Source organism: Typopeltis vanoorti, chromosome 18 (genome assembly GCF_054136105.1).
Source record: "Typopeltis vanoorti isolate ZY-2024b chromosome 18, IOZ_Tvanoo_1.0, whole genome shotgun sequence".
Taxonomy (NCBI): domain Eukaryota; kingdom Metazoa; phylum Arthropoda; class Arachnida; order Uropygi; family Thelyphonidae; genus Typopeltis; species Typopeltis vanoorti.
Genome location: NC_143566.1, coordinates 83,900,957 through 83,919,588, shown reverse-complemented (window position 1 = coordinate 83,919,588; position 18,632 = coordinate 83,900,957). Strand labels below are relative to the sequence as shown.

The following is an 18,632-nucleotide window of genomic DNA, read 5'->3' as shown; positions in this document are numbered from 1 at the left end:
GTAAGAAGTCAAAATGAGAGAGAGACAGAAACAGATCCGAGAAAACATTAAAAATATATTCAATTTTTTCAGTATTTCTTTTCATTCAGAGAGACATCGTCAAGGAGCACAACATGAGATGTATAACACACACACACACACACACACACACACACACACACACACACACACACACACACACACACACACACACACACACACACACACACACACACACACACACACACACACACACACACACACACACACACACACACACACAAGTTCATACAAATCTAAGTGAAACACATGGACGAAAGAATAAAATCCTAAATAATTGGGACGCCCTCTGTGTGGAACACCTATTGGTGACACTCGGATAAAACAGAGGCGCAGAATCCAGGAGTAAGCAGGTAACTAGCAGTGTGTCACAACCTCTGTGCTTGGATCAGTACTGTTTAATTTGTACATAAATGAAACAGAAAATGATTTGATGAGAGATATTCATTTGTTTGCCGATTATGCGAAATTGGATAGCATAATTAGTTAATCAAGGCGACGTAGAAGATTACAGGATGATTTAAATAGGCTGATAGTACGGGCAAAATAAAATGAGTAGCAGTTAATACTGAACGCTATGCATTTTGGGATTAAAAGGATTACAAGCTGTATACCACATTGGTGGAAGTGTATTCTGGGAAATTGATGAAACAAGGGACTTGGGGTTTTGGTGGATAGTAAGATAGCTCGGAGGGCATATTGCTAATGTGTTCAAGGTGGCTCATAGGATTGCTTTGTCATTGAAACTAATTGAAGAACACACCATCAGGAGGTGGTGGTGGTGGCCAGAATCCACAGGTGAGCGAACAAGATTGTTAGTGGTCCGTGGAATTCTTATTGTGATGATAAACTGAGAGTTTGTGGGTTGCAAAAGTTGTTGATAGGCGGAGAACAGAATATAGGATACAAATATTTACGTTATTAAAAGGTTTTATAGGATTAAGTTATATGAGTGGAATTGGTTTGGAACGGTTTTCTCCTCTTTTTTTCCCGGATATTCAAAAGACACATCTACAGGTTACTTCTTTCTTCTTAACTACATGGCAGTCAGTTGTGAGTGCTTCGTCTGTCAATGAGTTCAAGGCAAGGTACGATAGATATTGTGTGAATACTTTGGGTCTACCGCGATGAGTCTTCGGACACTATGGAGGTGTCCGTGTAAGCATAATAACAATATTTGTTGTTTACAGTAACCAACAAAATGCGCACGATATCACTGTGCAGCATCCTGTGCATATAACTCCAGTGAGAAAGTGACTGGAGACTGTTGATCAAATAACGAGATTTACAGCATTTACAAATAACTTTCGTTTGAAATATAGCAATCCTTTATGCGCTAACGCCTTTTATTCCCTAAAAGGGTAAGTAAACGAGTACATTTACCACTAACTTTTTTGAAGCATAGTATTAAAAACTTGTTCGCAGCCCATGAAAAAGTATCCCTTGATAATAAAATAGTTTCGTTTCAGTGACAATTAATTTTTGTGCGTTTCTTAATTCTGCATGTCTCCAGTCACTTTCTCACGTATATTTTACCATATGTCTTTACAATTTTTCATGAGAACTGTTCTGCTTCACTGCCTGTCACCATTTCTGCACTTTCTCATAAGACAGTAAATACACGAGCAACTGCCGGCCACCATCCTGATTCAATCATTTCTAACCAACTTCCCACCATCCTTTTTTTTCATTCCGCCTGTATCTTTGATTTGGAACGGTTTTCTCCTCTTTTTTCCCCGGATATAATCACTTATTCAAAAGACACATCTGCAGGTTACTTCTTTCTTCTTAACTACATGGCACTGTTGTGTAAAATTGCAGCCTCTAGTGTTGTGGGTTGATATAAAAGGAAATGACCATATGCTAATTTTTACTAAGAACGTTTCTTCTTTGAAGAAAACGTTTTTTTTTTTTATTTTTCAGTAAATGCCCAGTTGTATTAATCGTAACACCCACTTCTTGATTTGCCCACTCCCGCGCGCCAGATTTATTGTTCAATAGCTGAACAATGGGAGACATAACGAGGAATCCCTGCATTTTATAAAACAAAACAAAAATAGATACTTGTAGCAAGCAGTTTTCCATGTTACTTGAGTGTAAACAGATTCTAGAAATATGGCAACGCACGTATTAACCTAATCAAAGCTACCTATCTTAATTTACCTAACCTGTCTTACTCAAAAGTAACCAACAAAATTAGTTTAAACTGGTACTTTTCGTGGCCATGGATTAAATGAAAACAATACTGAGGAATACGAATGCAATGCAAACATCACCGCTAATGAGCGAACAGCAAATGATTTTGTTGCCAACAACAAATAGAAGGTCAAATAATCATTTGTCCATGAGCATAACAAGTACATGTAACGACTGTTTCATTTTTAGATTTTAGAAAAATAATCGATGGCATTTAATTTTTACTGCTCAGTGTTCTCCTGCAAGATTAAAAGCGGCACAGTTATAGCATTAACAGACACTGCGCCTACATCCTGCTGGCCATTGTTGCTAGAGTACACATGAATTCAATCTTTACAAGTGAAATGGATGTTTTTCTTTCCTGTTAGATGTAAACGGTTGCTTTCCATGCAGTTTGTAACATTTGCCACCTGTTGACTCATATTTCACATGTACTACTGCGACATGACCATAGCAAAGGCTTTGTACATTTTTAAATAGACACGTCAACTGGCGACAAGCAATTTTTCTCCAAGAGACAGTATCATTGTTCAAGTGTATGTAATAATGGCCAAGTGTGATTACGAATAACAGTGGGAGCTGGAAATGCTTGTAAGAGTATCTCGGAAAACATTGCCTTATTGGGGTGGACGGAAATGGGTAATTAAATAGTTACTTGATACGAGAAGCAATGATTGGGGTGGGCGGAAATGGGTAATTAAATAGTTACTTGATACGAGAAGCAATAAACGAAACGACCCTGAAGTCCAATATATATATACATATATCCTACAATTGGCTACACGACTTCTTGGTGCAACATGAGCTGTTATCACATCAAACCAAAATTCATAACTTTATATTTACTAACACTGAATTGACGATCATTATTCTTTGGTCACATTTTGTCTAACCTATTCAAATCATTCTTTACATGCTGTATATCAGTAGCATCTCATTGCCCTGTTTATCTTTGCATCATCTGCAAACAACTGAAGATCTCCTGTTAACCCCTTTCCAATATCATTAATGTGTACATTAAGCAACAATTGTCCAAGGACAGATCTCTGGAGCACATCTCCAATATATTCCTTTCTGACACCTGTCCGTCAGCTACCCACTTATCCAAGCTAATACTTTATATTCCATTTCCATATTCTCTAGTTTAGGTAACAGTCTTTTATATGCATCCTATGAAATGCTTTAGCAGAGTCCAACAGTATGATAGTATATCCATTCCCTTTATTCAATTCTGCAATAACATGATTATAAATATCAGCAAATTGCTAAAACATTACCTTCCTTTAGTAAATCCATGCTGTTCCTAGCAGAATATAGCTTGTCTGTGCCCATTTCTGTATGCAAGTTCTTATCGACTCTCTAAAATCTTTACAATTACTCCAGAGATACTGATCGGTCGATAGTTGGACATAGCAATCTTTATGGCACTGTTGTGCCATGGGATTATCATATATTCTTTCCATTTCTTCATTCCTTAGCTAAGACTCAAATTATGCAAACATGTCAAGAGCTTAGATAATTCGGCTGAAAATTCCATTAGTAGACGTGCTAATATCCAACCTGTCCCAACTGCCAAATTCTTATCCAGGTTATGCAACAGCTCTGGAACCTCTATCTCAAGCACCTCTATCTCTTCATCAAATGTAATGGTAGTACTGTATACTACTGATCGATCTTGGTGAGGTGCGCACTCATTGTTTGCTACTTTGCCTGATTCTTATGCTATGCCATACTATGTGCAGTCAGTAAAGTTATTCTTCCACATTCATTCTTTCTTTTACTTGCAGCATAACGATAAAATTCTTTTGGGTTGTCTTTAGCTCTGCAGCCAATTTCTATTATTCCAACTTAACGTTTGGTGATACTCGTAACTTTTTTGGCCTGAGCTTCATAACTCCGCTGTTATTGTCACGATATTCCTTACAAGTCATCTTCTTCTTCGAGATCTCTTGTTTAATGAGATTGCTTATTCATTTCACCCGGATTCTATTTGTTCTTCGAATTCTAGGGACACATTCAGATACCGCATCATTTGAGCATATTTTCAAAGTTTCCGATGCAATTTTGATATACTTCCCATTCAACAACTGATACCATGGAACCAAAGATATTATTCTCCTGACTTTTTTTACAATTTCCAGATCTGTAGTTTAGCATGTAACCTGTCCTGATTGCAACATCCATATGGTTGGTCACTTCACATGTCAGTACAGCATGACCAATTTGTGGCAAAATAGTCACATCCCTAACTGATACACTTTCTGATACTATGATCAAATCCAACACTCTTTGTTCTTGAGCAGCTTCTTTCACATTCTTCTTGAGAAAGTTGTCACGCAACAGACCAATAACTTTTCCTTCGTTATTCTCATGAGTTTTCCCTCCTACCTAATCAACATTCGGATAATTTAAGTCACCTATGATAATTACAGGTTAATATGACAATGCAGTTTTTCATCCCCAGCAATTGAACTTCCAGATCTGTAGGAACATTTCACTCTGTATTTCGCCGTTAGCGTCCACTTCGTATATCTTCAAACTCATTGCTAAACGGAACATTACTGTTTATTGCTTTCCTGTGTTTCTATCCTCACTGGACTCGAATCATCTAATATCATTAGTACTATCCCCCTCCTCTCATATCTCTTCTGTCATTCCTAAAGATATTATATCCTTTGCACTCGATTCCAGCCAAGTGTCACTAATGACAACAGTTTTATGTCACAACGTGTTCAGAAAAGCAGTAAACTCAACTACTCTGTTTCTAATGCTCCAGGTATTTAAGTATAGATATAATAGGCTACATTATAGCTTATTCTTAAACTTAAATCAACAGTCTGCTTGGCACATTTCGTAACTTTCTCTTTACATTCCTAAGACACACTCAAAATGCTCGAACCCAAACTGTAGTGCATGCATTCACCAGATTCATAATCGTGCTCATTGACATTCCTATCACAAGGGCCGGTTTTATCATTAGGTGAACCTAGGCAATCCTAGGGGCACCAAGACTTCGGGCCACCAGATTTTGCTACATAGTTCGAGGAAAAATTACAACCATCATAATGATATTATTTTTATAAATATCCACATGTGTAGGTGTATGCGTGTGTGAGTACGACAAAATAGATATAGAGAGACAATGTATAGGGGCACTTAAATTTACTTTGCCTAGCAGCATAAGGTACTCTCGACCGGCCCTGCCTATCACTATTATGTCTACAAATTACAGTAGCGTTTATATACACATTCTCATCTTTCCTCTGAGATGATTTAGTTTCCCTGACTTTCTGTATTAGGTCTCCTTCCAATAAACAGTTTCTCTAAGCGGCTCATGTCAAATGCATTCAAGTACAGGCGATCCTTCTTATACAAATCTTTTCTACCATCAAACTCACTCCACTCAAAAATTCACACCCGTTTTTTCTAAAGGATGATCAAAATTAAAGTACCACTGTTCAAGGCCTTGTGGGCCACGTCATGCAGTGATCCAAATGGTGGGGAACTTTACAGGAATACATCGTGCGTCATGCTTTAGTGATATCGGAAAAAAAAAGTAGTTCCAAAATTCACCATCTTGGGCTTTGTAAACACTAAAAGCATGGAATTTGCATATCGAGCAACTTGGCAGCTGCCAGGAGGGTTTAAAAATATGGACACTGAATTTTTCCCTTCATTTCGGTTGTTAATACCGTTCACAGTGATGGCACTAACCTTGCGTTCTTTGTTCATCAAGCTGTACTATCTAAACAATTGTAATGCTGTTGGTGCATTCAGCGAATTTCGTCGTCTGAACAAATATCAAAAAGGTCTATCTCAAATATCTCAAAGTTCTCCGCGACAAATGATTAGTCGCTTTGAAGAAACGGAATTGTTGGGAGTTAGACCTGGCAGAAGTCCCAAACCAACCAGCTCAAAACAAGTTCAAGTAAAAGTTCACTTTCACCTGAACGGAGCTTTGAATACCCACAGTTGCCAGGTATGGGCTACGCAAAATTGGCATGCAATTCCAACAAATTCTTTGGTATTCGCCCAAAGTTAATGTCTGGTGCTGGTTCGCAGCTTCCTTTATCATTGGGCCATTCGCCAGTCAGGTCCTGATACCTGCTCAGTTACTGCCGAGAGGTATTGCGATATGATAAATAAGTTTCTTGTGCCACAGCTACAGCAGTCCCTGTGCATGGATTCAGTCATTTTCATGCAGGATGGAGTCCCTCCACACATCAGTCAATCCATATAGGAGATTCTTCGAGAACATTTCATGGAAGCCAGAGTGATCATCCTGCATTTACCACAGTATGACTACTTCGTTTACTTGATGTAACCTGTGACTTCTGGTTCCGGAGATTTCTCAGAGATGTAGTTTATTAGGATCATCCCGATAACTTACCAGACAGACAGCATAACTCAGCACGTGAACAACATCAGTCTCTACCAGCTGCGTTCCAGTTGAACACACTATGCAAAGTATGCAGTTTGTAACATACCGGGAAGTGCAGTACATCCTGTGAATGCGTAATGGAAGTAAATAAAAATGTGTTATTTATTCTCGTGTTGCTTTTCTACCTCTTACACACACAGAACAATTATTACATCGATATTCTGTGCGTCATACAGCGCTACCTGCTGGTGAATTTTGGAACTTCTTTATGTCAGATATTATTATTATTATTAGAGCCTGTGTAGCTCAGTGGATGTGGCGTTTACACACCACGGCGCTTGGCCGCACGAAGGAAGACTTGGTTTCGAGTCTAGTCGGCGACTAGAGGAAATTTTTCTAAGCCTTTTTTCGACCGGTTCCCGAGTTAGTCGATCTCTGGCACGGGCAAGCGGGTTTTTCCTCCCGGAAACTCGGGTTTTTCGTCCCGTAAACTCAAGAAAATCGACCGTAGAACCCACAGTATTTCACACATTAAATATATTGTGTTAGGGTTAGGGACCACGAGATGGCGGCACATTTGAGCCGTCTCTCTTCACTGCGTACCGCTTAATTAGTGATAGCCTTGGGCCATCTATCTCTGATTGGTACCAGTGGAGATTGAACTGCCCACTCAGTCTCCAAAAGTTAGATAGGGCTAAATTGGCCTCGCCTACTCCCCGTATACGGCAATAAAAGGCGTTAGATGATTTTTTGATTTATTAGTTATATGGGCATGGATTAAAAAGACTCGGGGAAGACCCACCCTATCCATGAACACAATACCTATCATACATCTTCTTAAACCTATTCACTTTGGTGCTCACAATCACCTCTGACAATCCATTCCACTCATTCACCACTCTCCAAGTTAGGAATCTAGTCCGCACACCCTTATTGACTACATCTCAGGCAACTTCCAAGTGTGACGCCTTGTTTTCCCTCTACTCCCTATGTATTGAAAAATTTATTCTGTATTAGTCTTATGGAATACCTTTAGTAACTTACAATTTTCTATCATATCCCCGAGAGCCTCCGTAGCTCAGCCGGTATAGACGAAGCCCTTTGGTCGGAAAGACCTGGGTTTGATTCCCGTCCAGGACGTGAGGAACCTTATCTGTGTTCTCTTTCGAGTAAAGGTGAGTTAGCCGGTCTCATACGGAGGCGGAGGACTTTTCCAACCGAAAGCTCGGGTTTTTCGTCCCTCAGAACAGGCAAACCGTCCTCCTAAACACACACTTCTACAGACAAAATACCTCTCCCCTGAGCGTCAGGCTATGGGACAAGTCGATTGGATCGCGCGCATAAGGTCGCATCATGTAAAAAGGCCGACCCCAAATAAATGGGATAAGGCACAAGAGGGAGAAGAAGAAGTTTCTGTCATATCCCCTCTCCGCCTCTCAGTTAAACCATGCAACCCACACATCCTCAGTCTATCATCATAGAGAACATTCTACAGACCTGTTACCAGCTTGGTAACTCGTCTTTGAATCCTCTCAACCACATCCCAATCCTCAAGAAATGCAGTTGACCAAATCTCTGCACAGCAGTCAACATGTGGCCAAATCATAGCCCCATAAAAAGAGATAATAACCTCCCTATATTTATATGTCAATGTGGAATTCGGATGCTGTTCTTCAGCATCCGAATAATCCTCTGAGCTATTTTCCCAAATCTTGCAATATGTCCTCTGAATTTCAGATCTCTATCCACCATCAATATGATATGAAATGTGTAATCTTTTCATCCAGAAGTGCATTACCTTACATTTAGCAACATTGAATTGACAACCATTGCTCACACTACAAATTTATTTAAATCAGCCGGTAGGATAACTACATCACCTTTATCAACTATTTTCCTCCCTAGATTTGAATCATTGAAAAACAACTAAATCAAATATTCTGCTATATCATTAATGTACAAATTAGAGTAGTGGTCCTAGTACAGAGCCATTCCACTAGTCACCCTCATTCACCTTGATTCCACTCCACTATACACCACCCTCTGATGTCTGTCCATCACCCTCCCCATCTCACCAGTCTCGTATATTCCCATTTGCTCCAACTGATTTAATAGTTTTCCATACGGTATTCTGTCAAATGCCTTTACAAAGTCTAGTAGTATGAAATCGTTTCGCATGACATCATTTTGGCGTCATTTTTTTAAAAACTATCTTAACTTAACAATATGTCCTAACGATATTAGGAAATGTACTGGATACAATTAAAAAAAGTAAAGCAAAAACACAATAATATAGTAAAAATACACTTAAAAATCTAAAAACAGAATTTCATAAATAAAAAAAGCATTCTATATTTTACAGGACACTTGAGAAGCCTCGAACCAGACAATGGATTATTTATTTGTTTATTATTATTAATTGACACCTCCGTTAGTCCAATCATCGAGGGAAGCACCTACTCTTCAATTTAATCCACCAACTACACAGAACCACTACTACCATCATCATCATCATCTACACACGATGTAATCGACTGCCCACCACCACAACTAGTATTTTTGTCTGTAAATTGAGTGTGTTCTCAATAAAAGGGTTTATAGCAGGGGTATCAAACTAGCGGCCCCCAAAGCAATTTATTGCGGCCCACGATACCTCAAGGAAAGATGGGGGGAAAAAAGGATGGTTGCTTTTTATAATAAAACAGAAATACCATATTTATTCTAATATAACTCGTCCTCGCTTATCACTCACACCCCTGATTTTACTTTACGAAAAAAAAAAAATAAATCTATAAAGTTGTGCATATACGTCGCACACGAAAATAAAGTTTAACCACTTTCAAGTTGGGGAGATGACTCGCTTCCTTCAGTAAACAACATGCCCTTCCCAAATGCCACATGCAAGATGCAAGGAAAACAAGTAGTTTTATTGTACCACTGAATAAAGTGCGAAGACATTTGCTGTCTGTATAATATATTTCTCATCATGTGTAATATAATTCTTTAGTGCAATTAGAGACAACTGGGATAAACACGGCACTAACTAATGAATCACATGTCTCCTTCCACATTAACCATGCTGTTTAGACTCGAGCAAAATCATATGATGCACCGGCAAACACAATATCTAACTAAAAACTATTATTTGTTAGTTAGATGTGTGTGAGTGCACCCACTAACTCAAACGCAAAGCAACAATAAAATTAATTTCGGTTTAATTTAGTTTAAATGCCATCTATTGTAAATATTAATAAAAAAAATCAGCTAACTCCTTTTATTAAAAAAAAAAAAAGAATTCAGCTAATGCGTTTTTGTTCCCGTATAGGGAGTAGGCGATACCGTTTTTTAGCCTATTTATTCCTGTAATATAAATATAATAAATATATTCGTTATTTTTTAGTTGTCATAATTATTATACTATTATTTTATGTCTTGCAATAACTTAGAATAAATAAAATTTTTGTTATTAATTTTCCAATTTATTTATACTCATTCTTTCACTTCTCTTTGATTCTAATTAGTGAAGGTAGAAATTTTTTGCGGCCCACTTGAGATAAACTTTTATAGCAAATGGCCCGCGGTCCAGTTGAGTTTGATACTCCTGGTTTATAGGATTGATATTGATAACTTTTTTAAGACCAGTGCAGGAAGGGAGAGAACGAGAGGGGGGGGGGGGTTCATCCCTGGAGATTGTGTAAGAGTATGGTTGACAAGGGTGTTAGGACTAGATTTTTTGCTTGGAGAGTTGTAAATGGATGGAATGTGTTGCCAGAGGTGGTTGTGAATGCTTCATCTGTGAATGAGTTTAAGGGGAAGTATGACAGGTATTGTGTGAATAACGGTTAGTATGTCAATGTTGGGTCTCCCGCGATGAGTCTTTTGACTCCATGGAGGCACCTTATATAATAATAATAATAATAATAATAATAATAATAATAATAATAATGGCCGATTTGCCTGTACGCAGTACCGTCGACAGGGTGTAGCATAGAGACAGCCTGACTCACGGTAAGCGCCGTCAGCTTAGCAAGTGCGGAAAGAAATTTTTCCAAGCTTAAACTGACTAAAAATTATTTGCAACAGCAATGACCAAGAAAGATTGGTTGGTCTAGCAACTATGCCAGCAAGGTTGGTCGATTGGTAGAGCCTCTGCTACTAATGGCTCACGCAAAAAGTTAAGCAAGTTTAAGTGTGGTTAGTAGTTGGACGGAGTTCAATCGTTCGATGTTATTGGCACACTCTCCCTCGATGAGTCTTTGGACCACCTGGAGGTGTCACCACCACCTTAACCACCACTCCAGATATATTGATTAGTCTATAATTTGCAACCTCTGTCTTGGAGCCTCCCTTGTGCAGTGGAATTATTTTTCCCTCTTTCCACTCTACTGGTACTTTACCAGAACTGAGGCTTAAATTAAACAGCCTGGTTAGAGGAGGCGCTAATTCTCTTGCACATCTCGTAACACATGGGCCGATATGCCATTAAACCCAATTGCAGTGTTAGCATTAAGGTTCTGTAATATATTAAGCACCTTCATTTCGTCTATCTCTAGACTCTCATCAGTCAATGACACATTTGACACTGCACTATCACAACGAAGATGGCATACTTTTTCAAAATGATCACTAAGCAACTCAACTATTTGATTTGCTTCTGTTATTTCTCTACCATCAACACTTTTTAAAATAATCTTTCCATGGTTATTCTTTCTTTTACTTACCACATAGCAAACGAACTCCTTAGAGCTTTTGGATTCATCAGCTAGCTTCCTCTCATAATTAGCTTTGGTTTTCCTTACCATACAGGTGACTCTCTTTGCTTTTACCTTGTACTGCTCATGGGAATGCTCATCACCTTTTCTTTATACTTCATCCACAACCTTTTCTTTATCTGCAACTCTTGATTAATAATATTATACATCCATCTTACTCCTGCTTGATTTCTCTTTCTGACTCTGGGAACACACTCTGATACAGCTTTCTTTAAATACTCCTTGAGAATCTCCCCCGAATCATCTACAAATCTCTCTTTCAAATTCTCATGCCATAGCATTGCTGAAAGCTGACTTCTCAGGTTGTTATAATCACCAGCCATCTAATTCCACATATACCCCTTCTTAACAGAATATTCAGCACATCTTACAATCTCCCAGGTCAAGACCGCATCATCACTTTTCCCAAGTAGAGACAGTGTAACTAAATTACTTATTGATATGTTCTCCGATGTTATGACCAGATCTAACACTCTAGAATCTCTTATCCTTTCCATTACATGCTGTCTCAGATAGTTATCTCTTAACAACTGTATTAACCCCATTTCCTTTGTTCCTTGTGACCATTACTTCTCCCAGTCTATGTCCCCAAAGTTAAAATCCCCCATAATAATTACTCGACCTTCGCTCATCGTGCTAATTTGCCAATACATACTATCTACATTCTCTCTTATGCCCCTTGGATTATAGCAACAACCGATTATATATTTCACCTTGTTGATCTCTATCTTACACCAAACAGCCTCGAATGAACTGCCCTCTACATATCTATCACATTGAGGCACTTCTACATGTTTTGGCTTTAATGCTTCGTCTATCATTAGTAAAACCCATCCTCCCATTCTGTCATCCCTGTCTTGCCTGAAAATACTGTACCACTTACATTCAATCCCTATAACTATATCATTCTTAGTTAAAGTTTCACTAACTCCTATAATTTTTGGCCAAGTTGTACTAAGTAATGACAAAAATTCTTTGCACTTATTCCGAATAATTCGAGCATTAGTATACATAAACTGCAATACTCTCTTCCTCCCATAATCTCCGTGTGTGTGAATTAGCCAACTCTTATACTGATAATATTTTGCGAACAATTAATCCCAAATTCACAGCGATTAATCACCTTAGTACTATTTACAGCTGACTCTATCACCTGCCTCCCTAGCAAATCCCATTTCCCTGTTTTTGACCATTTACTCTATCCTTTATGAATAAATGTTCTAAATGCCAAGCACCCAATCCATTTAAGTGCAAACCATCCCTCTTAAAATACTTCTTCCTTCTATCAAACTCATCCAGACATTCATAAAATGAATATTCAGTTTCATTTCTTTGCAAAAGCTTTTACACAATCTTGACATCATTCCATTTACTATAATTGCTCTTCTGTTTAATTCATCACTGTCAAATCTTGGTAGCACACTCATGATCTTTCCACTCACGCTCTTTGCATTCATTGCTATCATTAAATCCTTCAAATTCCGTCTCACAGAAAGTCTTTCGCTACCTAGGTCATTCGTCCCTATAACTGCAATAATCACACTCACTCTATCTTTCTGCAATTTCACAGCATCAGTTATATCCTTAATTTTTGACCCTGGATAACACGCTTTAATTACTTTACCATCCTTCACATCCTTAATTATAGAATCCCCATACAGCACAATATCTTTTCTGCTCCTTCTTAACTTGACATCCTTTACCCCCACTGATGCTTGTTTTTGTCCCTCATTTTCTCCCACATTCTTTTGTATATCGCTCAGCAATCTCTGAGTATGTATTTCTGCACTATTTATTCCATGCACACTCACTTAATCCGTTACTAAATAATCTGTCATTCTTAATTCCCCCATACCTTCTATTCCATAAAAAAACATTAGAACATATTGGAATGCTGAAAGATAGACTATACAATTTTGTCAGATCAAAATTATAAAATATATTACAGTCATTTAAAAATGTCAGTTCCTTGGTCACAGAAGAACCTGCACAACACAGCCCATTCCACATGCCTTCATCAGTCACACTGGGATATGGCTGTATAAAAAAGGAATGTCTCCTATGAGACTGATGGCACCCAACTGTGAAGTTTTGATGATCACGTACACTTGGGACGTTAGACAAACCAGATGTATCATCATATATTACACTAAAACGTCGGTGTCCGTACGAGTCAATTAATACAGGAAAAACAGTTGATACACCAGAAGATGTGAAATGGACTGCACAATCTTTCATTTCCACAGTGACATCAGATTCTAGAGGTGATATCATAGACACACAAGATGATAAAACTGTCAAGCAATCTGGACTGACATCCCCAGCGACCATAGAAGAAACGGTAGACCCAGATGACATATCAAAACCAGAAAACTAAGGATTGATGTCATCACTACCCAAGATTTTGATTGGCAGGTGAGAATTAACTGTAGGATCAGTAACTGAATGGGTCAATACACTGGCATGAACATATTCATCTGAATTGATGAATGGACCCTTGTCATCACTACCTAGAACTTCCATTGGTAGGTGAAAATTAGCTGCAGAATCAGAAATTGAAAGGGACAACACACATTCACCCGACAGCTGGCCCTCAGCAACCAGATCAAGGCCGCTTGAATGTTGATTTAAATGACCATACTCATTTGACAAGTCCGACTCCTTATCCCCAATGACACCCAGTCATCCATAACACTGTCACCCGAGTTGTCAAATGTTGTTTCCGAATATTTACCCAGTTTAAATCCACCAAGTGGGATAGAAACCAACATTTCAAGATGTTTAACCTCTGACAACGACTGCCTTACCCCTTATCAGTCTTTTGGCCATTTGACTCTTTGTAACGTTCAGATCTAAGTCCATCACAGATCTTTTTGACGATTCCCCTTGTTGACGCTTACTTATCTGTGTTTCCTTCTTTGAATGCTATTTTCTTTGGCCAGACACAATATGACTATGCATATTCGGTTTACATGCTTCCTGACGATCGTTACCTGAAGCTCCCTGCTGTGTGCCTTCCACAGGATCATAGCACTTACTAGCAACTTGTAGAACAAACATTTAATTATTATTATGTAATCATTTTGCATATGTTTCTCTTCTAATAAAAACAAAATAGCAATTGGAGATTTTTTTTTTAGATTTTTGTCTTATAATCCATAAGGGGCGATATTTAATTGTTTGCCTCAGGGTGCGATCTAATCTGGCGACGACCGTGCCTGTACGCGAGATTAAAACCCCGAATTTCCGGAAGAAAAAAATCCTGCAATCCGTATGAGGTCGGCTAACTTACCTATATTAATATTAATTTAAAAAAACAAAAACAATTAGATCTTTTCCAATGAAAAGCCGAAACATACTGTCGTTTTTCCAATTGCGCTACTGAGGAACTTATTTATTGTATTTAATGGTGATAATAGAATTTCACCTTGACGATGATGCCTTTAAAGCCAAGCGAAATCATCAGACCTACGAATAATTTATTTTGCTTTTTTGGAACACCCCTCATCCAGACACATGGAAACAAATTGTTTTATTATATTTTGTTTCAGCAGTTGGACTTAGATTACACTACCACATAAAGAACTAACGAGGTCATTAATTCCTCACAAATTATGAGCGCATTACTTACTACAAACTATACAATGATAAGTATCATTAGGGTGCAATAAGTCAAAATTGAAAAGAATAAGATCATTTTATACTGGAGTTGAGGTAATTCCAAAGCAAAAGAATGCATTTATGTATCAGAGCACATTATGAAGGGTACCATTACAGATTCGCAAGGTGTTTGTTTAGTGACCTTATTTGCGGAAATCTGTGTACCGAATTAAATTGAAATCCCATTAAATTGCCAATTACGTGATAATTGTTCACATAACTGTTACTTGTTAATTTGCTATATTTATCGTATCACAGATTGGCTTGACGTAGATCACACACACACAGTATATATTATATATATTCGGGGGGGGGGGGGGGGTCTGGAAAGTTCTGAACAAAAATTAATTGCTTTTATGTCCTTTTATATATCCTAAAAGAAAAGATATTTCCCCGAAAAAAAATTTTTTTATATGAAAAAACATTTTTGTTCTAGGTGTTTTATCAGAACTATAAAATAATTTATTTTTAAAGAAATACATTAGACTGAATAATACAGCTATGAACACATTATTGATTTCTACATTTTTCGGACTCCTTGATTCGAGACAGTAAATTTGCATGTGTGGAATCAGTTTTTGTTTTTGACAGTAAAAAAAAAAAGCCAGATATATATAATACAGCCTCTAAGACCATTGTAAGCCGCAGTTATAAACACTACCTACAAAACTAGTTTTATCTGCTATAAAAATCACACAACTGCAATTGAGACGATTGCAGTCACAAACAGAATCAAATGAATGGATGGGTATTACCTAGAAGAGCAGTGACCTCATCGAAATATTCTTGTTATTACGTGACACTTTCAAGGCATCATTGTGGGAGGGCACTCTACTCTACTCCACCATACACATCTCACCATATTTATACATCTCTTAATTCTCTAACTATACACTAAATTGGAATGAAAGCAGTGTCACCACATATTTAAAAAAAAATATATTTCATTAATGGTCTGAGAAATCACTATTTTGCTTTCAAGTTTTTTTAAGGTTTTATTTTATTTTATTTTATTTTTATTAATATTAATTTTAAATACTAGGAGAGTTGCTGCTTAACAGTACCAGTTCCAAATACTGTGAGAGATTATTATTATTATTATTATTATTATTATTATTATTATTATCATTGTGTGACACCTCCAGGGAGTCCAAAGACTCATCAAACGACCAGAGTGTGCCAACAGCATCAAATGATTCTTCACTTCCAACTACTAACTGCGCTCAAACTTGCTTAACTTTTCTCGTGAGCCATTAGTAGCAGAGGCTCTACCAGTCGACCAACATTTACTGGCATGTTACAAATTAAAATAATTTAATGACACACACACACACACATATATATATGATGAAAAAGCTTTAATGACTAATACCGAGAGAAAAAAAGATGACATGGTATATTTGAAAAGATACTACTAGTTTACTAGTTTCGTTGAATAGATCAACATCTTCAGGTCACAATCAAAGAAATATATAAAGAATTACAGAGATGTAAAATTGTAATAACAGAACAAGTACAAAAAAGACAGTAGCGTGTTTGAAAATAAAAAGCGAGCTTGAGTTCCAAACAAAAACAAACATGCTACTGTCTTTTTTTGTACTTGTTCTGTTATTACAATTTTAAGTCTCTGTAATTCTTTATATATTTCTTTGATTGTGATACCTGAAGATGTTGATCTATTCAAAGAAACTAATAAACTAGTAGTATCTTTTCAAATATACCATGTCATCTTTTTTTCTCTCAGTATCAGTCATTAAAGCTTTTTCATAATATTCCAACCAAGTAAAAATGAATTCTGAATATTCATTCAAGTTCGGTAGTGTTTTTTTTTGGCGCCATATATATATATATATATATAACATAATAATTATATTCTATATCACTTTAATTCTGTGTACTGCATTAGTGGAGTATGTTCCAGAGGTAGATAAGATTCAATAATTAAGGCGTGATGGTCAAAAGAAGCTGCATTTCAAAAGGCACATTGCAAGTGATAAGGAGGAACCAATAAGTAGAAATAATTATCAGAAAAAGAGATATATCTTCCAGTATATATGTATATATATACTGGATGGTCCATGCAGTTAGCCTAGTGGCTGTATGCCTCGCAACCATATGCCTGGGAAAGGAGTGTCCTAGGTTTGATTACCATTGGTGACGTGAGGAGCTGAAGGATTTTCCTCAGCCACAGCCAAGTTCGCCGGTCTTGGGCGTGGACAGTAGGGTTTTTTCCCCAGTTTATCCTGGGGTTTTCCATCCCGCAAAGCAGGCAAAGTGGCCTTGAGAACTCAACACTATGCATATAGGATATACCCAGCGTAGGGCTGACCACCTTATTCTGTGAACGGTTTCAGGTCCGATGATTAATAAACCCTCGGCACCGCAAGGTAAAAAGAGGATAAAAGGAAGATGAGATATATATACTGGAAATATATATATACTGCATATATTTTTTCAGTGTATTATTATTATTATTATTCCTGATACCTCCAAGGAGTCCGAAGACTCATCATAATAAGAGGTTTCCAGTATATATACTGGAAACTTCTGTCCTAGAGCCATAGTTATGGAGTGGTACTATTTTGCCTTCTTTCTGCTCCTTAGGAGTTATTCTCACTGCCAAGAGTCATTAAAGAACCTGGTCAAGGACATAGCTAATTTTATTTGCACATTCATTAACCACGCTACCGGCCAGGACGTCCAAGTTACCATGGATGTGAAGTGCATATCAAAATTGTAATGCCATTGATATTACATTGTAATATATGATGGATACGAAGCATATGAGGATGCATATTTGATCCATAATGGCTGGTAAGGTTGTTAAGAATACTAAATAATAAAAATTAAATATTAAATTTTAAATATTAAAAGATTGTTAAAAACTTGTACAAAGCATTTCATTATGGTTATTTTTGATATTTACATTAACCACCTTACCGGCCATTATGGATCAAATATGTATCCTCATATGCTTCGTATCCATCCATATATTTCAATGTAATATCAATGGTATTACAATTTTAATATGCGCTTCACATCCATGATAACCTTGATGTCTATAGACATCTTAGCCGGTAGCGTGGTTAATGGATAAGCAAAGTTTATGACATGCATTGCAGAATATTTTGTACTTATTTTTTGGACTTTTCTGATGTTAGGGGGTGGTAGTAGTTTGAAGTCCAAATAATGAGACTACTGCATATGGGTCAATAATGGGTGTTGTATGAAAGGAGAGAAAGTTAGCACTTCCTTGATCAGGTCAGACTGGCCTCTGGTCATAATACATATATAAGATTAAGGCACTGCCACTTACTTTGCAGCACTTAATCAATTTTGCTGGTCTGGTTGGCTGAGTGGTTAGCGCATCCTCTCTCCAGCCAAAAAGCATTGGGTTTAAATCTCACGTGGGCATGGATTATATATTTAGTTTAATCCTTTATCCAAGTGTAAGCAAACAAAGTTTGCACCTGAAGTACTTCAGGTGCAAACCCAGTCCTGAGACTGGGGCAAATCGTGGATTAAGTTCTCATCACTTTCCTGAGTATCCCATAATGCAAAACAGATCTCCTTGTGGACATGTA

At 37.4% G+C, this 18,632-nt stretch overlaps 1 protein-coding gene and 1 non-coding gene across 2 annotated transcripts in view; both read left to right on the top strand.

The window, feature by feature from the left end:
- The window catches only part of LOC150096869 (sodium-dependent noradrenaline transporter-like), a 190,141-nt gene that overhangs the window by 72,036 nt on the left and 99,473 nt on the right, over positions 1-18,632 (top strand). The gene's annotated exons all lie outside the window — the stretch shown is intronic.
- Positions 18,268-18,388, top strand: LOC150096870 (U6atac minor spliceosomal RNA). The gene has a single exon (XR_016549868.1). It is a non-coding gene; the product is annotated as a U6atac minor spliceosomal RNA (small nuclear RNA).